Raw genomic sequence first — 20,422 nt, forward strand, 5'->3', positions numbered from 1 at the left:
AATTAAATGGATTATGTTTGCATGACAATTATAAGAAATTAGCAGAATTTTGAGTCTTTGTTGCAACTGCAGATGATATAGGTATCCATATAAACAGTAATCACATTGCAGAAATTTAGATGAGAACCATGGTAATTAGTTTCTCTTAAAGAATTCCGTTTAGTACATTTCACTTTCAAAATGACAATTGACCCCGACATGATTTGAACACGCAACCTTCTGATCTGGAGTCAGATGCGCTACTGTTGCGCCACGAGGTCTTCTTTCAAACAAATGCAATTCACTGATTCGGGTGATTTAGATCACCCATATACTGTCTGCATATACTAATTTATGAAATAAATAATTTGTGAGTAAACAAGCTTGAATCCTTGATTCAATAACCAAGGAATATGCCTGGTGGTCGTGCTTAAGTGCAAAGTCATTATTCTTAACAAAAAAGGTCAGTTCAATGGAAAACAGTCATAGCACCAGAAAGAAAATAATAAGAGTATACTTCAAAGTCAAGATATGGACATTTCCAATGAAATGGATTCTGTTTGCATGACGATTATAAGATATAAGAAATTAGCAGAATTTTGAGTCTTTGTTGCAACTGCAGATGATATAGGTATCCATATAAACAGTAATCACATTGCAGAAATTTAGATGAGAACCATGGTAATTAGTTTCTCTTAAAGAACTCCGTTAAGTACATTTCACTTTCGAAATGACAATAGACCCCCGACGTGATTTGAACACGCAACCTTCTGATCTGGAGTCAGACGCGCTACCGTTGCGCCACGAGGTCTTCTTTAAAACAACTATAATTCATTGATTCAGGTGATTTAGATCACCCATATACTGTCTGCATATACTAATTTGTGAAATAAATAAATTGTGAGTAAACAAGCTTACATCCTTGTTTCAATAACCAAGGAATATGCCTGGTGGTCGTGCTTAAGTGCAAAGTCATTATTCTTAACAAAAAAGGTCAGTTCAATGGAAAACAGTCATAGCGCCAGAAAGAAAATAATAAGAGTATACTTCAAAGTCAAGATATGGACAATTCCAATGAAATGGATTATGTTTGCATGGCAATTATAAGAAATTAGCAGAATTTCGAATCTTTGTTGCAACTGCAGATGATATAGGTATCCATATAAACAGTAATCACATTGCAGAAATTTAGATGAGAACCATGGTAATTAGTTTCTCTTAAAGAATTCCGTTTAGTACATTTCACTTTCAAAATGACAATTGACCCCGACGTGATTTGAACACGCAACCTTCTGATCTGGAGTCAGACGCGCTACCGTTGCGCCGTGAGGTCTTCTTTAGAGCATCTGTAATTCACTGATTCGGGTGATTTAGATCACCCATATACTGTCTGCATATACTAATTTGTGAAATAATTAATTTGTGAGTAAACAAGCTTACATCCTTGATTCAATAACCAAGGAATATGCCTGGTGGTCGTGCTTAAGTGCAAAGTCATTATTCTTAACAAAAAAGGTCAGTTCAATGGAAAACAGTCATAGCACCAGAAAGATAATAATAAGAGTATACTTCAAAGTCAAGATATGGACAATTCCAATTAAATGGATTATGTTTGCATGACAATTATAAGAAATTAGCAGAATTTTGAGTCTTTGTTGCAACTGCAGATGATATAGGTATCCATATAAACAGTAATCACATTGCAGAAATTTAGATGAGAACCATGGTAATTAGTTTCTCTTAAAGAATTCCGTTTAGTACATTTCACTTTCAAAATGACAATTGACCACGACGTGATTTGAACACGCAACCTTCTGATCTGGAGTCAGACGCGCTACCGTTGCGCCACGAGGTCTTCTTTCAAACAAATGCAATTCACTGATTCGGGTGATTTAGATCACACATATACTGTCTGCATATACTAATTTATGAAATAAATAATTTGTGAGTAAACAAGCTTGAATCCTTGATTCAATAACCAAGGAATATGCCTGGTGGTCGTGCTTAAGTGCAAAGTCATTATTCTTAACAAAAAATTTCAGTTCAATGGAAAACAGTCATAGCACCAGAAAGAAAATAATAAGAGTATACTTCAAAGTCAAGATATGGACAATTCCAATGAAATGGATTATGTTTGCATGACAATTATAAGAAATTAGCAGAATTTTGAGTCTTTGTTGTAACTGCAGATGATATAGGTATCCATATAAACAGTAATCACATTGCAGAAATTTAGATGAGAACCATGGTAATTAGTTTCTCTTAAAGAATTCTGTTTAGTACATTTCACTTTCAGAATGACAATTGACCCCGACGTGATTTGAACATGCAACCTTCTGATCTGGAGTCAGACGCGCTACCGTTGCGCCACGAGGTCTTCTTTCAAACAAATGCAATTCACTGATTTGGGTGATTTAGATCACCCATATACTGTCTGCATATACTAATTTGTGAAATAAATAACTTGTGAGTAAACAAGTTTACATCCTTGATTCAATAACCAAGGAATATGCCTGGTGGTAGTGCTTAAGTGCAAAGTCATTATTCTTAACAAAAAAGGTCAGTTCAATGGAAAACAGTCATAGCACCAGAAAGATAATAATAAGAGTATACTTCAAAGTCAAGATATGGACAATTCCAATGAAATGGATTATGTTTGCATGACAATTATAAGAAATTAGCAGAATTTTGAGTCTTTGTTGTAACTGCAGATGATATAGGTATCCATATAAACAGTAATCACATTGCAGAAATTTAGATGAGAACCATGGTTATTAGTTTCTCTTAAAGAATTCTGTTTAGTACATTTCACTTTCAGAATGACAATTGACCCCGACGTGATTTGAACACGCAACCTTCTGATCTGGAGTCAGACGCGCTACCGTTGCGCCACGAGGTCTTCTTTCAAACGAATGCAATTCACTGATTCGGGTGATTTAGATCACACATATACTGTCTGCATATACTAATTTATGAAATAAATAATTTGTGAGTAAACAAGCTTGAATCCTTGATTCAATAACCAAGGAATATGCCTGGTGGTCGTGCTTAAGTGCAAAGTCATTATTCTTAACAAAAAATTTCAGTTCAATGGAAAACAGTCATAGCACCAGAAAGAAAATAATAAGAGTATACTTCAAAGTCAAGATATGGACAATTCCAATGAAATGGATTATGTTTGCATGACAATTATAAGAAATTAGCAGAATTTTGAGTCTTTGTTGTAACTGCAGATGATATAGGTATCCATATAAACAGTAATCACATTGCAGAAATTTAGATGAGAACCATGGTAATTAGTTTCTCTTAAAGAATTCTGTTTAGTACATTTCACTTTCAGAATGACAATTGACCCCGACGTAATTTGAACACGCAACCTTCTGATCTGGAGTCAGACGCGCTACCGTTGCGCCACGAGGTCTTCTTTCAAACAAATGCAATTCACTGATTCGGGTGATTTAGATCACACATATACTGTCTGCATATACTAATTTATGAAATAAATAATTTGTGAGTAAACAAGCTTGAATCCTTGATTCAATAACCAAGGAATGTGCCTGGTGGTCGTGCTTAAGTGCAAAGTCATTATTCTTAACAAAAAAGGTCAGTTCAATGGAAAACAGTCATAGCACCAGAAAGAAAATAATAAGAGTATACTTCAAAGTCAAGATATGGACAATTCCAATGAAATGGATTATGTTTGCATGACAATTATAAGAAATTAGCAGAATTTTGAGTCTTTGTTGCAACTGCAGATGATATAGGTATCCATATAAACAGTAATCACATTGCAGAAATTTAGATGAGAACCATGGTGATTAGTTTCTCTTATAGAATTCCATTTAGTACATTTCACTTTCAAAATGACAATTGACCCCGATGTGATGTGATTTGAACACGCAACCTTCTGATCTGGAGTCAGACGCGCTACCGTTGCGCCACAAGGACTTCTTTAGAGGAACTGCAATTCACTGATTTGGGTGATTTAGATCACCCATATACTGTCTGCATATACTAATTTGTGAAATAAATAACTTGTGAGTAAACAAGTTTACATCCTTGATTCAATAACCAAGGAATATGCCTGGTGGTCGTGCTTAAGTGCAAAGTCATTATTCTTAACAAAAAAGGTCAGTTCAATGGAAAACAGTCATAGCGCTAGAAAGAAAATAATAAGAGTATAATTCAGTGTCAAGATATGGACAATTCCAATGAAATGGATTATGTTTTCATGACAATTATAAGAAATTAGCAGAAATTTGAGTCATTATTGCAACTGCAGATGACATAGGTATCCAAATATACAGTAATCACATTGCAGAAATTTAGATGAGAACCATGGTGATTAGTTTCTCTTATAGAATTCCATTTAGTACATTTCACTTTCAAAATGACAATTGACCCCGAAGTGATTTGAACACGCAACCTTCTGATCTGGAGTCAAACACGCTACCGTTGCGCCACAAGGTCTTCTTTAGAGAAACAGCAATTCACTGATTCGGGTGATTTAGATCACCCACATACTGTCTGCATATACTAATTTGTGAAATAAATAATTTGTGAGTAAACAAGCTTACATCCTTGATTCAATAACCAAGGAATATGCCTGGTGGTCGTGCTTAAGTGCAAAGTCATTATTCTTAACAAAAAAGGTCAGTTCAATGGAAAACAGTCATAGCGCCAGAAAGAAAATAATAAGAGTATACTTCAGTGTCAGATATGGACAATTCCAATGAAATGGATTATGTTTGCATGACAATTATAAGAAATTAGCAGAATTTTGAGACTTTATTGCAACTGCAGATGATATAGGTATCCATATAAACAATAATCACATTAAATAACAATTTGAGAACACACTTCAGCGCTATCCCTACAAATTTCACTCTCCAGCACAAAATAGGACTTGCTTGCAGAATTTTTAGGTCTACTCGTGTCCCAAAAAAGTGCTGTAGAATAATTGGGGCCTCCTACTGACCTCCGTGGGGGTCCCTATATGCACATAAAGGTATCTTTATGTTTTTTCTCAACGGTAGTCTCTCTTCTATTTCTCCTGTGACCTCCCGTCCTCACAAGCAGAATATAAACGTTACTGACCTTTATTTAAGGCCCTATATGCATGTAACGGTATCTTTAAGCCTGGATCACACTCTTCAAGAGTAACTCGACACCCCGTTTTCAATCAGTCATAAAAACATCAATCGTCTGGTGGAACAACACTCACCTCAATATGAGGCCCTATTTGCATAGAGCAGTTTCTTTAGTTCAGTCCAGACTAGGAGATTTTCCACACCCGGGATGCTCTGTAAAAAAGTATTTATTCCACACGATATACAAGTAAAAACAGACGATAAAAAGAAGATTAAAAAATAGATTAAAAAACAAATTCACACATCGATGTGTGTGACCAAACTTCACTCTCTCCCTGCATCCGGAACAGGGTGAGATGAGTTGCCAGGTGGAATTTAGCAAAAAGGTCTCACCATCAGATGTGTCCCCTTCTCTACACCAACGCGTTTCGGGCTCAAGCTTCAGCCCTTTTTCAAGGTGTAAGGGGTCTATGGTATGGAGCGGTATTTATACCTGTCTCCCTAATAATCCTAAAATCATCAATACTAAAACATGGGGTGGAGTGAAAGGATGGTTCCATTTCATCACAGCACCTAAATACCTGTCTAATACAATATATCATGCTCTATCTCTTACTTATATGTGTTAATTGTTTGGTATCGGCCGGTACCTTTGTGACTGATAATTAAATTATTTTTAATTTTTGGAAAAAAATGTTTTTGTCTCTATCTACATATTAAAAACTGGTATAAAAAAATATATCTCTCAAATCCAAGCGCTCTCTTACACTCCTGTTTTTTTGCTCTTTCTGGTAGGATTGGTTATCCTAATAAGTCAGCAGCTGGATTTGACAGATCTGTTAATAATTATAAATATATATTGTCATTAGCGCTACTATCTCCCCCCTTTTTTCATTTAAGATTGTTCCCTATGTTAAATCGGGTCAATTGACCCATTTAACATTGTTCCCTATGTAAAATTGCGGAAATCGCGTCGGTCGCATCGCATGCGATTTTTTGGTCGCATGTGATGCGACCGACGCAATTTTTTACCTGCGATGCCTATGATCAAAATCGTGGGCGCCCTTCTAGGTAAAGAGTACCTTATAGTCTAGTGTCCAAGCAGGAGAAATGGCGTCAGCTCACCAATTGCGCTGCAGCAGGCACCACTCGACGCTGCAGGAATCACTTAGTAGCCGCATTAAATAGCAGTGTAAAGTCAGTGAAGAATCCCAAGTCTGGCTGGTACCAGCTGGCAGCTTCAGGAACTGAAGTAGCCTTTATCGAGCGCCACAGGTTAGTGATCCAGCGACCAGGGCAAGATGGCGCCGGTACCCCCCGTGCGGCATGCGGCAGCACTTCTCAGCTGAGACCGCTTCCTGCTTTCCCCGCTACACTTTCTGGAGAGACCAAAAAGACACCAACAGTGGCACCAAATGTTCAGTCACAGTATCCCTCAATCGGTGGAGGTATCAGTGCCGCCAGTGGGATTAAAATAGGATGTTGTGCAGGATATGCGAGAGGAGCACCGGGAAGCTGCTGCCTTCCCCTAGCTCGTCCAAGTCACGCTCCTCAGAGAGGGGTAATTTAATAACAGAACCCTTGTCAGGCTTCTCTGTATTGGGATGCTGATGTTGGTATTTTGACCACTGGCAACAACTCACATTTTGGTGCTGAATGATAAAACAATGTGACAATGCTATTGCATGCTATATAACACGTAATGGCTACCATGAACGTTACCAGATACATACGAGTGTCTAACCCCAGCGTGACGCCATCTAGTAGTAATGAAAGTAACTATCATTACATAACAGTAAAAAAAAATAAAAAATTACAAGTTAATTCCCATTCCACATTATGGAACACACTGTAATTCCCATTACACATTGTTCCATACACCATAATGCAAATTACCTATAAGGCTACACACCATAATGCCCATTTCGCATTGTGGCACACACCATAATGCCCATTACAAAATATGACATAATCTGTTATGCCCATTACACATGGCACACACCGTAATGCCCATTACAAAATATGACACAATCTGTTATGCCCATTACACATGGCACACACCGTAATGCATGCTCATTACACATTGTGCCTTTGGAACTGTTCACTTAGATACATCTACTTAGGGTAATTCCTGGCTCCAGTGTGATCAGCTGTGTGTGTGTTTGATGAACCCCGCCAGTGTGATCAGCTGTGTATATAATGGACCCGGCCAGTGTGATCAGCTGTGTGTGTCTGATGGACCCGGTCAGTGTGATCAGCTGTGTGTTTCCGATGGACCCGGCCGGTGTGATCAGCTGTGTGTGTCCGAAGGATGTGGCCAGTGTGATCAGCTGTGTGTGTCCCATGGACCCAGCCAGTGTAATCAGCTGTGTGTTCGATGGACCCCGCCAGTGTGATCAGCTGTTCGATATAGAGAAAATACTAATAAGATATTTACTCGCTGGTATATGACCCCCTAGCCCGTATTTACCCACGTTGGAGAGGGTGTGGGTCAAGAGGCACCTTGCTCCACATTTTTTGCGAATGTCCTAGAGTGATTAACATATGGAAATTCATACATGGGCTAATATCACAGATTACAGAGCTAACAATTCCGTTCACCCTGGCCTTCCTTCTATTACCACAAAATATTCCTAAAATATCAAAAGATGCCCAGAAACTTATATGGTTTATGTAAAGATCAAGATTGACCTCCATTTGAAGTCACAAACTATTCCATCTAGGAACGCAATATTGGCAGCAATCTGGGACATGTACCATATGGAATAGATGTCCCATATTGTTGAGGACAAACCGTCTCCTTTGAAAGAGATTTGGGCACCTTGGTTATTACACCATAACCTCCCCTCTTCATTTTCACTTGGATTATAAACTATAGGCTGAAGAGTTAATAGTGAAAAGGTTCATGTGAAATAGATAATATATGTAGGGTTGAGGAGTACTTCGTTTCCTTTTGGTATCTGTTACGGTAGCAACGGTGGAGTTAGTGTAAGGAGAGTGTATAGGCATATGAAGTAGCAGCTGCGTCCCTTTCCCTCCCTTTTGACCCCTTGTTGTTGCTTTTTATTTTTATTTTCCTTCCCTATACCTTTATCGACGTATATGTCTATGGATGTATTATCTGTAAAATCTTTAAAAAACAATTTGTTCAATGGACCTGGCCAGTGTGATCAGCTGTGTGTGCCCGATGAACCCGGCTGGTGTGATCAGCTGTCTGTGTCCGATGGTCCAGGCCGGTAAGATCAGCTGTGTGTGTCCGATGGACCTGGCCAGTGAGATCAGCTGTGTGTGTCCCATGTACCCAGCCAGTTTGATCAGCTGTGTTTGTCCCTTGAACCCAGTGAATGTGAACAGCTGTGTGTTCCAAGGAACCGGCCAGTGTGATCAGCTGAGTGTGTCTGAAGGACCCAGCCAGTGTGATCAGCTGTGTATATAATGGACCTGGCCAGTGTGATCAGCTGCGTGTGTCCGATAGACCCGACCAGTGTGATCAGCTGTGTGTGTGTGTCCGATGGCCCCGGCCAGTGTGATCAGCTGTGTTTGATCTATGGACTAAGCCAGTGTGATCAGCTGTGTGTGAATGATGCATATGACGGTGCAGTGGTCTCTGGTCCAATTTATACTTATTTTCATTCTCAAAGTTGTTATGATGCTTAATTGCATAATGATGATGACATTTCGGTACTTGTGAGTTATCCGGGCGTCCGATTTTTTGATTGTATGCCTTAAGTTAAGGCATACAATCAGATGCGATGCGATGCGATATCGCATCGCATCGCATGCGACCATCGGATGCGATGACCCGATTTTTCCATAGGAATCAATGTTAAAATGATTCCTATGGAAAAAGGGGTCCTTTTCATACCCCTACTATCCAAGTGGGCATGGAGTTGGATATAAACCTGTGGCGAGCGTAGCGAGCCACCGAGCCCGAAGCGTGGCGAGCGAAGCGAGCCCCGCGAGGGGACGGTATTCTGTGTCCCCTCGCGGGGCTCGCTACGCTCGCCACGCTTCGGGCTCGGTGGCTCGCTACGCTCGCCACAGGTTTATATCCAACTCCATGCCCACTTGGATAGTAGGGGTATGAAAAGGACCCTTTTTCCCATTGAATTCCATGTTAAAATGGAGTCCATTTTAACATTGATTCCTATGGAAAAATCGGGTCATCGCATCGCATCGCATCGCATCCGATGGTCGCATGCGATGCGATGCGATGTCCCGATCCGACCCGATTTAAAAATCGGACGCCCGGATAACTCACAAGTACCGACATTTCCAGTTATCTGCCTTGCGCTGGACTAAATGTAGCAGACGTAATATTAAGTCTCCTTAATGTTATTAGATATGTCTCAGTGTCTGGTCCCAGCGTGACGCCATCTAGTGGTATCATCAGTGAGGTTGATCCTTACCTGTTCCTCCTTATGGAGAAACAGACATGATGAATGGGGTAGGCTGAGTATGTGATTATGCTGATCCCCAGCACCATCCTGACTGACAACCGGGGTGTGTGTCATTCTGATACTGTCGCTCACTGATAATCATTGGTTAATGTAAATATTTGCGTTCATATTTTCACAACCATTTTGCATTATTTAAGAGTTTTCATGAAAAATGACTTCAAACCTTTAAATTCTCATTTTTTTATGTAACAAGATCTTATTTCTCACTCTTATAATGGGAATGTGATCTGCCTGAATTTACTTAAAAAAAAAATAGTGGTGAGCCCTGTGATAACAATGCCAGCTTCAGCTGGTGTATCACAGGGGTCACTGCAATTCCTGTACCCAGACACAGCATTCTCTGCCCCTAGAAAGTGCAGGGATGAGGACAGTGTGATCAGCTGTGTGTGTGTCCGATGGACCCGGCCACTGTGATCAGCTGTGTGTGTCCAATGGTCCTGGCCAATGTTATCAGCTGTGTGTGTGTTTGAAGGACCTGACCAGTGTGATCAGCTGTGTGTGTGTGTGTGTGTGTGTGTCCAATGGTCCTGGCCAATGTTATCAGCTGTGTGTCCGATGGACCCGGCCAGTGTGATCAGCTATGTGTGTTCGAAGGACCCGGCCAGTGTGATCAGCTGTCTGTGTGTCCGATGGACAGACCAGTGTGATCAGTTGTGTGTGTCCGATGGACCCAGCCAGTGTGATCAGCTGAGTGTGTCCGATGGACCCAGCCAGTGTGATCAGCTGTGTGTGTCCAATGGTCCTGGCCAATGTGATCAGCTGTGTTTGATCTATGGACTAAGTCAGTGTGATCAGCTGTGTGTGACTGATGCATATGATGGTGCAGTGGTCTCTGGTCCAACTTATACTTATTTGCATTCACATAGTTGTTATGATGCTTAATTGCATTAATATACTTTACTCATAAGCTGCAGAATCTATTAAGCCTTATGCTAAACCAATATGATGATGACATTTCCAGTTATCTGCCTTGCGCTGGACTAAATGTAGCAGACTTAATATTAAGTCTCCTTAATGTTATCAGATATGTCCGGGTGTCTGGTCCCGGCATGACCCCATCAATTGGTATCATCAGTGAGGTTGATCCTTACCTGTTCCTCCTTATGGAGAAACAGACATGATGAATGGGGGAGGCTGAGTATGTGATTATTCTGATCCCCAGCACCATCCTGACTGACAACCGGGGTGTGTGTCATTCTGATACTGTTCTTCACTGGTTAATATAAAGATTTGCGAACATATTTTCACAACCATTTTGCATTATTTTAGAGTAATTTGAATGTTTTAAGAGTTTTCATGAAAAATGACTCCAAACCCTTTAATTCTCATTTTTTATGTAACAAGATCTTATTTCTCACACTAATAATGGGAATGTGATCTTCCTGAATTTACCTAAAAAAAATAGCGGTGAGCCCTGTGATAACAATGCCAGCTTCAGCTGGTGTATCACAGGGTTCACTGCAATTCCCGTACCCAGGCAAAGCATTCTCTGCCCTTAGGAAGTGCAGGGATGAGGCCAGTGTGATCAGCTGTGTGTGTGTCCGATGGACCCGGCCAGTGTGATCAGCTGTGTGTGTCCGATGGACCCAGCCAGTGTGATCCCCTGTGTGTCCGATGGACCCAGCCAGTGTGATCAGCTGTGTGTGTCCGATGGTCCTGGCCAATGTGATCAGCTGTGTGTGTCCAATGGTCCTGGCCAATGTGATCAGCTGTGTGTGTCCGATGGACCCAGCCAGTGTGATCAGCTGTGTGTGTCCGATGGACCCGGCCAGTGTGATCAGCTCTGTGTGTCCAATGGTCCTGGCCAATGTGATCAGCTGTGTGTGTCCGATGGACCCAGCCAGTGTGATCAGCTGCGTGTGTCCGATGGACCCGGCCAGTGTGATCAGCTCTGTGTGTCCGATGGACCCAGCCAGTGTGATCAGCTGTGTGTGTCCGATGGACCCGGCCAGTGTGCTCAGCTGTGTGTGTCCGATGGACCCGGCCAGTGTGATCAGCTGTGTGTGACTGATGCATATGATGGTGCAGTGGTCTCTGGTCCAACTTATTCTTATTTGCATTCACATAGTTGTTATGATGCTTAATTGCATTAATATAATTGTAAACTGAAGAATCCATTAAGCCTTATGCTAAACCAATATGATGATGACATTTCTAGTTATCTGCCTTGCGCTGGACTAAATGTAGCAGACTAAATATTAAGTCTCCTTAATGTTACTAGATATGTCTCAGTGTCTGGTCCCAGCGTGGCGCCATCTAGTGGTGTCATCAGTGAGGTTGATCCTTATCTGTTCCGCCTTATGGAGAAACAGACATGATGAGTGGGGGAGGCTGAGTACGTGATTATTCTGACCGACAACCAGGGTGTGTGTTGTTCTGATGCTGTTCCTCACTGATAATCGTTGGTATAAATAGCAGAGATATATGATCAAGTTTTCACACCTATTTCACAATGTTTTAGAGTCATCTGAATGTATTAGAGAAGTTTTCAAGTAACATTGCTCCAAACCCTTTAATTCTTCATTTTTAACATAACAAGAGTTTAGTAGTTAAAGTGATCTGCCCGAATTTACTTAAAAAAAATAGCATTGAACCTTGTGATAACAATGCCAGCTTCAGCTGGTGTATCACAGGGATCACTGCAATTCCCGTAACCAAGCACAACATTCTCTGCCCCTAGGCAGTGCAGGGATGAGGCCAGTGTGATCAGCTGTGTGTGTCCGATGGACCCGACCAGTGTGGTCAGCTGTGTGTGATGGACCCGGCCAGTGTGATCAGCTGTTTGTGTCTGATGGTCCAGGACAGTGTGATCAGCTATGTGTGTGTCTGATGGACCCGGGCAATTTGACCAGCTGTGTGTCCGATGGATCTGGCCAGTGTGATCAGCTGTGTGTGTCCGATGGATCAGAATCCCTGAAGCATTATGCTAAACCAATATGATGATTATATGTATCTTGTGCTGGACTAAAATGTAGTAGACTTAATATTAAGTCTCCTTAATGTTACGAGATATGTCCGAGTGCCTGAGCCCAGCGTGATGCCATCTAGTGGTAACTTCAGTGAGGTTGATCCTTACCTGTTCTTCATTATGAAGAAACAGACATGATGAATTGGGGAGGCTGAGTATGTGATTATTCTGGTCCCTAGCACCATCCTGACTGACAACCAGGGTGTGTGTAATTCTGATACTGTTCCTCATTGGTTAATATAAAGACATACAAAAAGGTTTTCATACCCGTTTTGCATTATTTAAGAGTTATCTGAATGTATTAAGAGTTTTTGTGAAAAATTACTCCAAACCTTTAAATTCTCATTTTTTATGTAACAAGGTCTAATAATGTGATCTGCCTGAATTTACTTTAAAAAAAATAGTGGTGAACCCTTTGATAACAAGGCCAGCTTCAGCTGGTGTATCACAGGGGTTACTGCAATTCCCGTACCCAGGCACAGCATTCTCTGCCCCTAGGCAGTGCAGGGATGAGGCCAGTGTGATCAGCTGTGTGTGTCCGATAGACCCGGCCAGTGTGATCCCCTTTGTTTCCAATGGACCAGCCAATGTGATCAGCTGTGTGTGTCCAATGGTCCTGGCCAATGTGATCAGCTGTGTGTGTCCGATGGACCCGGCCAGTGTGATCCCCTGTGTGTCCGAGGGACCCAGCCAATGTGATCAGCTGTGTGTGTCCAATGGTCCTGGCCAATGTGATCAGCTGTGTGTGTCCGATGCACCCGGCCAGTGTGATCCCCTTTGTTTCCAATGGACCAGCCAATGTGATCAGCTGTGTGTGTCCAATGGTCCTGGCCAATGTGATCAGCTGTGTGTGTCCGATGGACCCGGCCAGTGTGATCCCCTGTGTGTCCGAGGGACCCAGCCAATGTGATCAGCTGTGTGTGTCCAATGGTCCTGGCCAATGTGATCAGTTGTGTGTGTCCGATGGACCCGGCCAGTGTGATCAGCTGTGTGTGTCCGATGCACCCGGCCAGTGTGATCAGCTGTGTGTGTCCGATGCACCCGGCCAGTGTGATCAGCTCTGTGTGTCCGATGGATCCGGACAGTATGATCCCCTGTGTGTCGGATGGACCCAGCCAATGTGATCAGCTGTGTGTGTCCAATGGTCCTGGCCAATGTGATCAGCTGTGTGTGTCCGATGGACCCGACCAGTGTGATCAGCTGTGTGTGTCCGATGGACCCGGCCAGTGTGATCAGCTGTGTGTGTCCGATGGACCCGGCCAGTGTGATCAGCTCTGTGTGTCCAATGGCCCTGGCCAGTGTGATCAGCTCTGTGTGTCCAATGGCCCTGGCCAGTGTGATCAGCTGTGTGTGTCTGATGGACCCGGCCAGTGTGATCAGCTGTGTGTGTTCGATGGACCTAGCCAGTGTGATCAGTTGTGAGTGTCTGATGGACCCGGCCAGTGTGATCAGCTGCGTGTGTCCGATGGACCCGGCCAGTGTGATCAGCTCTGTGTGTCCGATGGACCCAGCCAGTGTGATCAGCTGTGTGTGTTCGATGGACCCGGTCAGTGTGATCAGCTGTGTGTGTCTGATGGACCCGGCCAGTGTGATCATCTGTGTGTGTCTGACGAACCCGGCCAGTGTGATCAGCTGTGTGTGTCCGATGGACCCGGCCAGTGTGATCAGCTGTGTGTGTCCGATGGACCCGGCCAGTGTGATCAGCTCTGTGTGTCCAATGGCCCTGGCCAGTGTGATCAGCTGTGTGTGTCCGATGGACCCGGCCAGTGTGATCAGCTGTGTGTGTTCGATGGACCTAGCCAGTGTGATCAGTTGTGAGTGTCTGATGGACCCGGCCAGTGTGATCAGCTGTGTGTGTGTGTCCGATGGACCCGACCAGTGTGATCAGTTGTGTGTGTTCGATGGACCCGGCCAGTGTGATCAGCTGTGTGTGTTCGATGGACCCGGTCAGTGTGATCAGCTGTGTGTGTCTGATGGACCCGGCCAGTGTGATCATCTGTGTGTGTCTGACGAACCCGGCCAGTGTGATCAGCTGTCTGTGTCCAATGGACCTAGCCAGTGTGATCAGCTGTGTGTGTGTGTCCGATGGACCCGGCCAGTGTGATCAGCTGTGTGTGTGTGTCAGATGGACCCGACCAGTGTGATCTATTGTGTGTGTCTGATGGATCCGGCCAGTGTGATCAGCTCTGTGTGTCCAATGGCCCTGGCCAGTGTGATCAGCTGTGTGTGTGTCCGATGGAGCCAGCCAGTGTTATCATCTTTGCGTGTCTGATGGACCCGGCCAGTGTGATCAGCTGTGTTTGATCTATGGACTAAGCCAGTGTGATCAGCTGTGTGTGTCCGATGGACCTGGCCAGTGTGATCAGCTGTGTGTGACTGATGCATATAACGGTGCAGTGGTCTCTGGTCCAACTTATACTTATTTGCATTCTCAAAGTTGTTATGATGCTTAATTGCATTATGATGATGACATTTCCAGTTATCTGCCTTGCCCTGGACTAAATGTAGCAGACTTAATATTAAGTCTCCTTAATGTTATCAGATATGTCTCAGTGTCTGGTCCCAGCGTGACCCCATCAATTGGTATCATCAGTGAGGTTGATCCTTACCTGTTCCTCCTTATGGAGAAACAGACATGATGAATGGGGGAGGCTGAGTATGTGATTATTCTGATCCCTGCACCACCCTGACCCACAACTGGGGTGTGTGTCATTCTGATACTGTTTCTCACTAATAATCATTGATTAATATTAGAGATGAGCAGGTCCGGATCTCTGGGATCCGACAGATCTGAATATCGCGATCCGAGGCGGCTCGGGAGTTCCCGCCTAAATTCCGGACCGAAAATGAGGCAAAACGTCATCATCGCGCTGTCGGATTCTCGCAGGATCTCGATTCTATATAAGGCGCACACGAGCCCCGCCATCTTTACTCCAGCATAAAAGAGGGAAGAGTGTGGTTGTGCTCTGTGCTGTGTGGTGTGCTATAATAATAATATATTATTTTGCTGCTGCTCACTCGATTAGGGTCTGCAGGGGCTGCTATACACAAGTCCAGTGTACAGGGGCTGCAGTGGCCAGTGTACAAGGGGCTGTGCAGGGGCTGCTGTACACAAGTCCAGTGTACAGGGGCTGCAGTGGCCAGTGTACAAGGGGCTGCACAGGGGCTGTGTCCAGTGTGACAGGGCTTGTGTCCAGTGTGACAGGGCCTGTGTACAGTGTGACAGGGGCTGTGTCCAGTGTACAGCATTTGTGTCCAGTGTACAGGGGCTGTGTCCAATGTACAGGGGCTGTGTCCAGTGTACAGGGGTTGTGTCCAGTGTACAGGAGCTGTGTACAGGAGCTGTGTCCAGTGTCCAGGGGCTGTGTCCAGGGGCAGTGTCCAGTGTGATGGCTGTGTCCAGTGTACAGGAGCTGTGTCCCGGGGCGGTGTCCAGAGGCTGTGTCCATTGTCCAGGGGCTGTGTCCAGGGGCTGTGTCCAGGGTAACGGGCTGTGTCCATTGTCCAGGGGCTGTGTCCAGGGTGACAGGCTGTGTCCAGTGTCCAGGGGCAAGGTCCAGGGGCAGTGTCCAGTGTTACGGCTGTGTCCAGTGTACAGGAGCTGTGTCCAGGGGGGGGTGTCCAGAGGCTGTGTCCATTGGAGGCTGTGTCCAGGGGCTGTGTCCAGGGTGACGGGCTGTGTCCATTGTCCAGGGGCTGTGTCCAGGGGCTGTGTCCAGGGTGACGGGCTGTGTCCATTGTCCAGGGGCTGTGTCCAGGGTGACGGGCTGTGTCCAGTGTCCAGGGGCAGCGGCTGTGTCCAGTGTACAGGAGCTGTGTCCAGGGGCGGTGTCCAGAGGCTGTGTCCAGTGTGATGGCTGTGTCCAGAGGCTGTGTCCATTGTCCAGGGGCTGTGTCCAGTGTGACGGCTGTGTCCAGTGTACAGGAGCTGTGTCCAGGGGCTGTGTCCATTGTCCAGGGGCTGTGTCCAGGGTGACGGGCTGTGTCCAGTGTCCAGGGGCAGTGTCCAGGGGCTGTGTCCAGGGGCAGTGTCCAGTGTCCAAGGGGCTGTGTCCAGTGTGACAGGCTGTGTCCAGTGTAAAGTAAGAAAAATAAATAAAAGTAATAAATAAAATAAAAACACATTTTTGGAGGATGGTGGAGGAGGAAATAGTGGGAGATCAGCAACCTGATAGAAGTGCTGAAGCTGCTACCACCAGTCATGACAAGGCCGATACCTCTTTGTATTTTTTGCTCTTTGGAGCATTTCTCTTTTTTTGGGATAGTTTATTAAACTGCCACCCTGTCTGCCCCTGCAGTGCCGCTCTGCTTCCAAGATGTGCCAGGTTGGAAGTGTAAGGTCCACATGTATGTGATGCCCACTGCTGTCGCTTAGCTCAGTTATCCAGCTACCTCAGTATACCCTTTTGGCCCAAGTACAGTAAATTAAAACAATTTTGTGAGCTGTGAAGTGATCAAAATTGTCTAGAAATGAGTGGAAACTAATGTTATTGAGGTTAATAATACTTTAGGGGCAAAAACAGGCCCAAATTCTGTTATTTTAGCCATTTTTAGCATTTTTTCATTAAAATCCAGATCCAAAACCAAAACCCACAAGGGTGGTTTTGCCAAAACCAATCCAGATCCAAAACACGAAGGGAGATCCAGATCCAAAACCAAAACCAAAACCCGAAAAGTGGCCGCCGCACATCTCTAGTTAATATAAACATATATGAACAGATTATCACACCCATTTTGCATTATTTACAGTCATCTGAATGTATTAAGAGTTTTCATGAAAAATGACTCCAAACCCTTTCATTCTAATTTTTTATGTAACAAGATCTTATTTCTCACAGTTATAATGGGAATGCGATCTGCCTGAATTTACTTTATAAAGAATAGTGGTGAACCCTGTGATCACAATGCCAGCTTCAGCTGGTGTATCACAGGGGTCGCTGCAATTCCCGTACCCAGGCACAGCATTCTCTGCCCCTAGGCAGTGCAGGGATGAGGTCAGTGTGATCAGCTGTGTGTCCCCTATGGACCCGGCCAGTGTGATCAGCTGTGTTTGTCCGATGGGCCTGGCCAGTGTGATCAGCTGTGCGTATCCGATGGACCCGGCCAGTGTGATCAGTTGTGTGTGTGTCCGATAGACCCGGCCAGTGTGATCAGCTGTGTGTGTCCGATTGACCCGGTCAGTGTGATCAGATGTGTGTCCAATGGCCCAAGCCATTGTGATCAGCTGTGTGTGTCTAATGGTCCCGGCCAGTGTGATCATCTGTGTGTGTCCGATGGACCCGGCCAGTGTGATCAGCTGTGTGTGATGGACCCGGTCAGTGTGATCAGCTGTGTTTGTCCAATGGTCCTGGCCAGTGTGATCATCTCAGTGTGTCCAATGGTCCCGGCCAGTGTGATCAGCTGTGTGTGTCCGATGGATCCGGCCAGTGTGATCAGCTGTGGGTGTGTGTCCGATGGACCTGGCCAGTGTGATCAGCTATGTGTGTCCAATGGACCCAGCCAGTGTGATCAGCTGTGTGTGTCAGAGGGACCCGGCCAGTGTGATCAGCTGTGGGTGTGTCCGATGGACCCAGCCAGTGTGATCAGCTGTGTGTTTGATTGACCCAGGCAATGTGATTAGCTGTGTATATAATGGACCTGGTAAGTGTGATCAGCTGTGTGTGATGGACCCGGCCAGTGTGATCAGCTGTGTTTGTGATGGTCCAGGCCAGTGTGATCAGCTGTGTGAGCAGGGGCAGGCTGGGCTGGGGGGCAGGGTGCCATGTGCCCCCCGTGCCGCTCTATCAGGTACTGTTGCAGGTTGCCTGTTTTGTTACCTCATTTCCAGTCCTGTAGGTGGCAGCTTTGAAAACATGGCCGCGGCTACAAGGACATGGCCGCCGGCCTCCTGTATGAGGACATGTCCAGCCACCTCCGCTCCAGGGGCCCGGCCGGCTGTCTTACATTCATTTCCTCCTGATCCCTTGCAGCCAGTGATGGATGCCGCGTGGGTGACATCATGACACTGACACCACCCACCCATGCGTCTAATGTGGAGGAAGAGCCGGCACGCAGAGTACAGGGACTCGCAGGACAGAGGTCGTGCCTGCTGTGGCCGCAGCATGGTAAAACAGCCCAGAAAGGCTGGAGCCGCAGCAGTGTGCAGTGCGGACCCGGAGCAGCGGACTTACACAGGCAGGCAGGTGACACAGCTACTAAATAACTCATCCTTTTATTATGCAGGAGGAGCAGCCTGTGGTGTCCTGTTCAAGTAATGCAGGGGGAGCAGCCTGTTGTGTCCTCTGTTATTATGCAGGGGGGGGAGCAGCCTGTGGTGTCCTGGTATTATTATGGAGGGGGAGCAGCCTGTGGTGTCCTGTTCTTTTAATACAGGGGGAGCATCCTGTGGTGTCCTGTTCTTTTTATACAGGGGGAGCAGCCTGTGGTGTCCTGTTCTTTTTATGCAGGGGGAGCAGCCTGTGGTGTCCTGTTCTTTTTATGCAGGGGGAGCAGCCTGTGGTGTCCTGTTCTTTTTATGCAGGGGGAGCAGCCTGTGGTGTCCTGTTCTTTTTACGCAGGGGGAGCAGCCTGTTGTGTCCTGGTATTATAACCGAAAACCTCCAGTTAACAATTAATAATGCGCTGTTCCTTATGGACCAGTACTCTGGACTTGCCCCCCTGGTTAAAAGAATAGAGCTATCAGTCTGGGGTGTAATGAATGGCAAGGCCAGAGATATATTGAGGGATGTATGTAAGGCAGGGATGAGGAACCTTCGGCCCTCCAGCTGTTGTTGAACTAGACATCCCAGCATGCCCTGCTACAGGTTTGCTATGTGGCCAGGCTAAAACTGTTGCATGGCATGCTGGGATATGTTGTTCAACAACAGCTGGAGGGCCTAAAGGTGCCCACACACTAGAACGAATTTTTTGCAGATGAATCGCCCAATATATCGACCAATCTTTTGCTAAATCTTCTGATCTTACATGCTGCATGAAAGATCAGAAGGTTTAACATAAGATCCATAGGAACGCACACGGGATCTTAAGATAAATCCTTGGTGAAGATGTGCGCTTGCCTGAAATCTTTTGTCCATGATGAACAAAAGATTTCAAGGCTAATTTATGCGCAGATCTTAAGATCGCAAATCTTTCTAGTGTATGGGCACCTTAAAGGCCCCATACACTAGCAGATTTTGGTCAGATTTCAGCCAGATCAGTCGGATCTGGCCGAAATCGGACCAAAATCGGCTAGTTTTGATGTCCCCTCAGATCCGATGCGCGGTCCCGTGCGCATCGGATCTGCGTCGGGTGGTCGGACCTGCTGCACGTCCGACCACCCGACTTGGGACCTAGTGGGGCGGGGCGGCGCGGCGGTGGAGGGCGCAGGGGGGGCTGGGGACGCTGCGGGGGACACAGGCGGCAAAGAGCCGGGCAGGGGGAGCCGGCCGGGAGCTGTCAGTAATGAATAAAAAAAAAAAAAGCCCATACAATGAATGGGCGGCCTGTGATTGGCTGAGCGCTCTCTCAGCCAGTCAGCAATTGGCTGAGAGAGCGCTCAGCAGCCAATCACAGGCTGCCCATTCATTGTATGGGCTTTTTTTTTTTATTCATTACTGACAGCTCCCGGCCGGCTCCCCCTGCCCGGCTCTTTGCCGCCTGTGTCCCCCGCAGCGTCCCCAGCCCCCCCTGCTCCCTCTACCGCCTCGCACAGACGCTGTCCCCCGCAGCGTCCCCAGCAGCGGGGGACACAGACGTGTCCCCCGCAGCGTCCCCAGCCCCCCCTGCTGCCTCTACCGCCTCGCACCGACGCTGTCCCCCGCAGCGTCCCCAGCAGCGGGGGACACAGACGTGTCCCCCGCCCCCCTGCTCCCACCAGCTCCCACCTCTGTAGCCCCCCCTGCTCCCCGGGTTTTTTACATGTGATAAATCGAGACGATTTATCACAT

At 45.6% G+C, this 20,422-nt stretch overlaps 13 non-coding genes across 13 annotated transcripts; 5 read left to right on the forward strand and 8 right to left on the reverse strand.

Annotated features, from left to right (window-relative positions):
- Nucleotides 1-188: 188 nt before the first annotated feature.
- Nucleotides 189-260, reverse strand: TRNAW-CCA (transfer RNA tryptophan (anticodon CCA)). The gene has a single exon. It is a non-coding gene; the product is annotated as a tRNA-Trp (tRNA).
- A 457-nt stretch (nt 261-717) lies between these two features.
- Nucleotides 718-790, reverse strand: TRNAW-CCA (transfer RNA tryptophan (anticodon CCA)). Its single transcript has one exon. It is a non-coding gene; the product is annotated as a tRNA-Trp (tRNA).
- Nucleotides 791-1,240: 450 nt separating this feature from the next.
- TRNAW-CCA (transfer RNA tryptophan (anticodon CCA)) lies at nt 1,241-1,312 on the reverse strand. The gene has a single exon. It is a non-coding gene; the product is annotated as a tRNA-Trp (tRNA).
- A 450-nt stretch (nt 1,313-1,762) lies between these two features.
- Nucleotides 1,763-1,834, reverse strand: TRNAW-CCA (transfer RNA tryptophan (anticodon CCA)). The gene has a single exon. It is a non-coding gene; the product is annotated as a tRNA-Trp (tRNA).
- Nucleotides 1,835-2,284: 450 nt separating this feature from the next.
- On the reverse strand, nt 2,285-2,356 carry TRNAW-CCA (transfer RNA tryptophan (anticodon CCA)). The gene has a single exon. It is a non-coding gene; the product is annotated as a tRNA-Trp (tRNA).
- A 450-nt stretch (nt 2,357-2,806) lies between these two features.
- TRNAW-CCA (transfer RNA tryptophan (anticodon CCA)) lies at nt 2,807-2,878 on the reverse strand. The gene has a single exon. It is a non-coding gene; the product is annotated as a tRNA-Trp (tRNA).
- A 450-nt stretch (nt 2,879-3,328) lies between these two features.
- On the reverse strand, nt 3,329-3,400 carry TRNAW-CCA (transfer RNA tryptophan (anticodon CCA)). The gene has a single exon. It is a non-coding gene; the product is annotated as a tRNA-Trp (tRNA).
- Nucleotides 3,401-4,377: 977 nt separating this feature from the next.
- On the reverse strand, nt 4,378-4,449 carry TRNAW-CCA (transfer RNA tryptophan (anticodon CCA)). Its single transcript has one exon. It is a non-coding gene; the product is annotated as a tRNA-Trp (tRNA).
- Nucleotides 4,450-9,455: 5,006 nt separating this feature from the next.
- LOC146076816 (U8 small nucleolar RNA) lies at nt 9,456-9,589 on the forward strand. The gene has a single exon (XR_014474211.1). It is a non-coding gene; the product is annotated as a U8 small nucleolar RNA (small nucleolar RNA).
- A 1,008-nt stretch (nt 9,590-10,597) lies between these two features.
- On the forward strand, nt 10,598-10,731 carry LOC146076822 (U8 small nucleolar RNA). Its single transcript, XR_014474217.1, has one exon. It is a non-coding gene; the product is annotated as a U8 small nucleolar RNA (small nucleolar RNA).
- Nucleotides 10,732-11,794: 1,063 nt separating this feature from the next.
- On the forward strand, nt 11,795-11,926 carry LOC146076836 (U8 small nucleolar RNA). The gene has a single exon (XR_014474230.1). It is a non-coding gene; the product is annotated as a U8 small nucleolar RNA (small nucleolar RNA).
- A 656-nt stretch (nt 11,927-12,582) lies between these two features.
- Nucleotides 12,583-12,716, forward strand: LOC146076834 (U8 small nucleolar RNA). The gene has a single exon (XR_014474228.1). It is a non-coding gene; the product is annotated as a U8 small nucleolar RNA (small nucleolar RNA).
- A 2,367-nt stretch (nt 12,717-15,083) lies between these two features.
- Nucleotides 15,084-15,216, forward strand: LOC146076815 (U8 small nucleolar RNA). Its single transcript, XR_014474210.1, has one exon. It is a non-coding gene; the product is annotated as a U8 small nucleolar RNA (small nucleolar RNA).
- Nucleotides 15,217-20,422: the final 5,206 nt, after the last annotated feature.

Source organism: Crinia signifera, chromosome 4, assembly GCF_055691185.1.
Source record: "Crinia signifera chromosome 4, ASM5569118v1, whole genome shotgun sequence".
Lineage (NCBI taxonomy): Eukaryota > Metazoa > Chordata > Amphibia > Anura > Myobatrachidae > Crinia > Crinia signifera.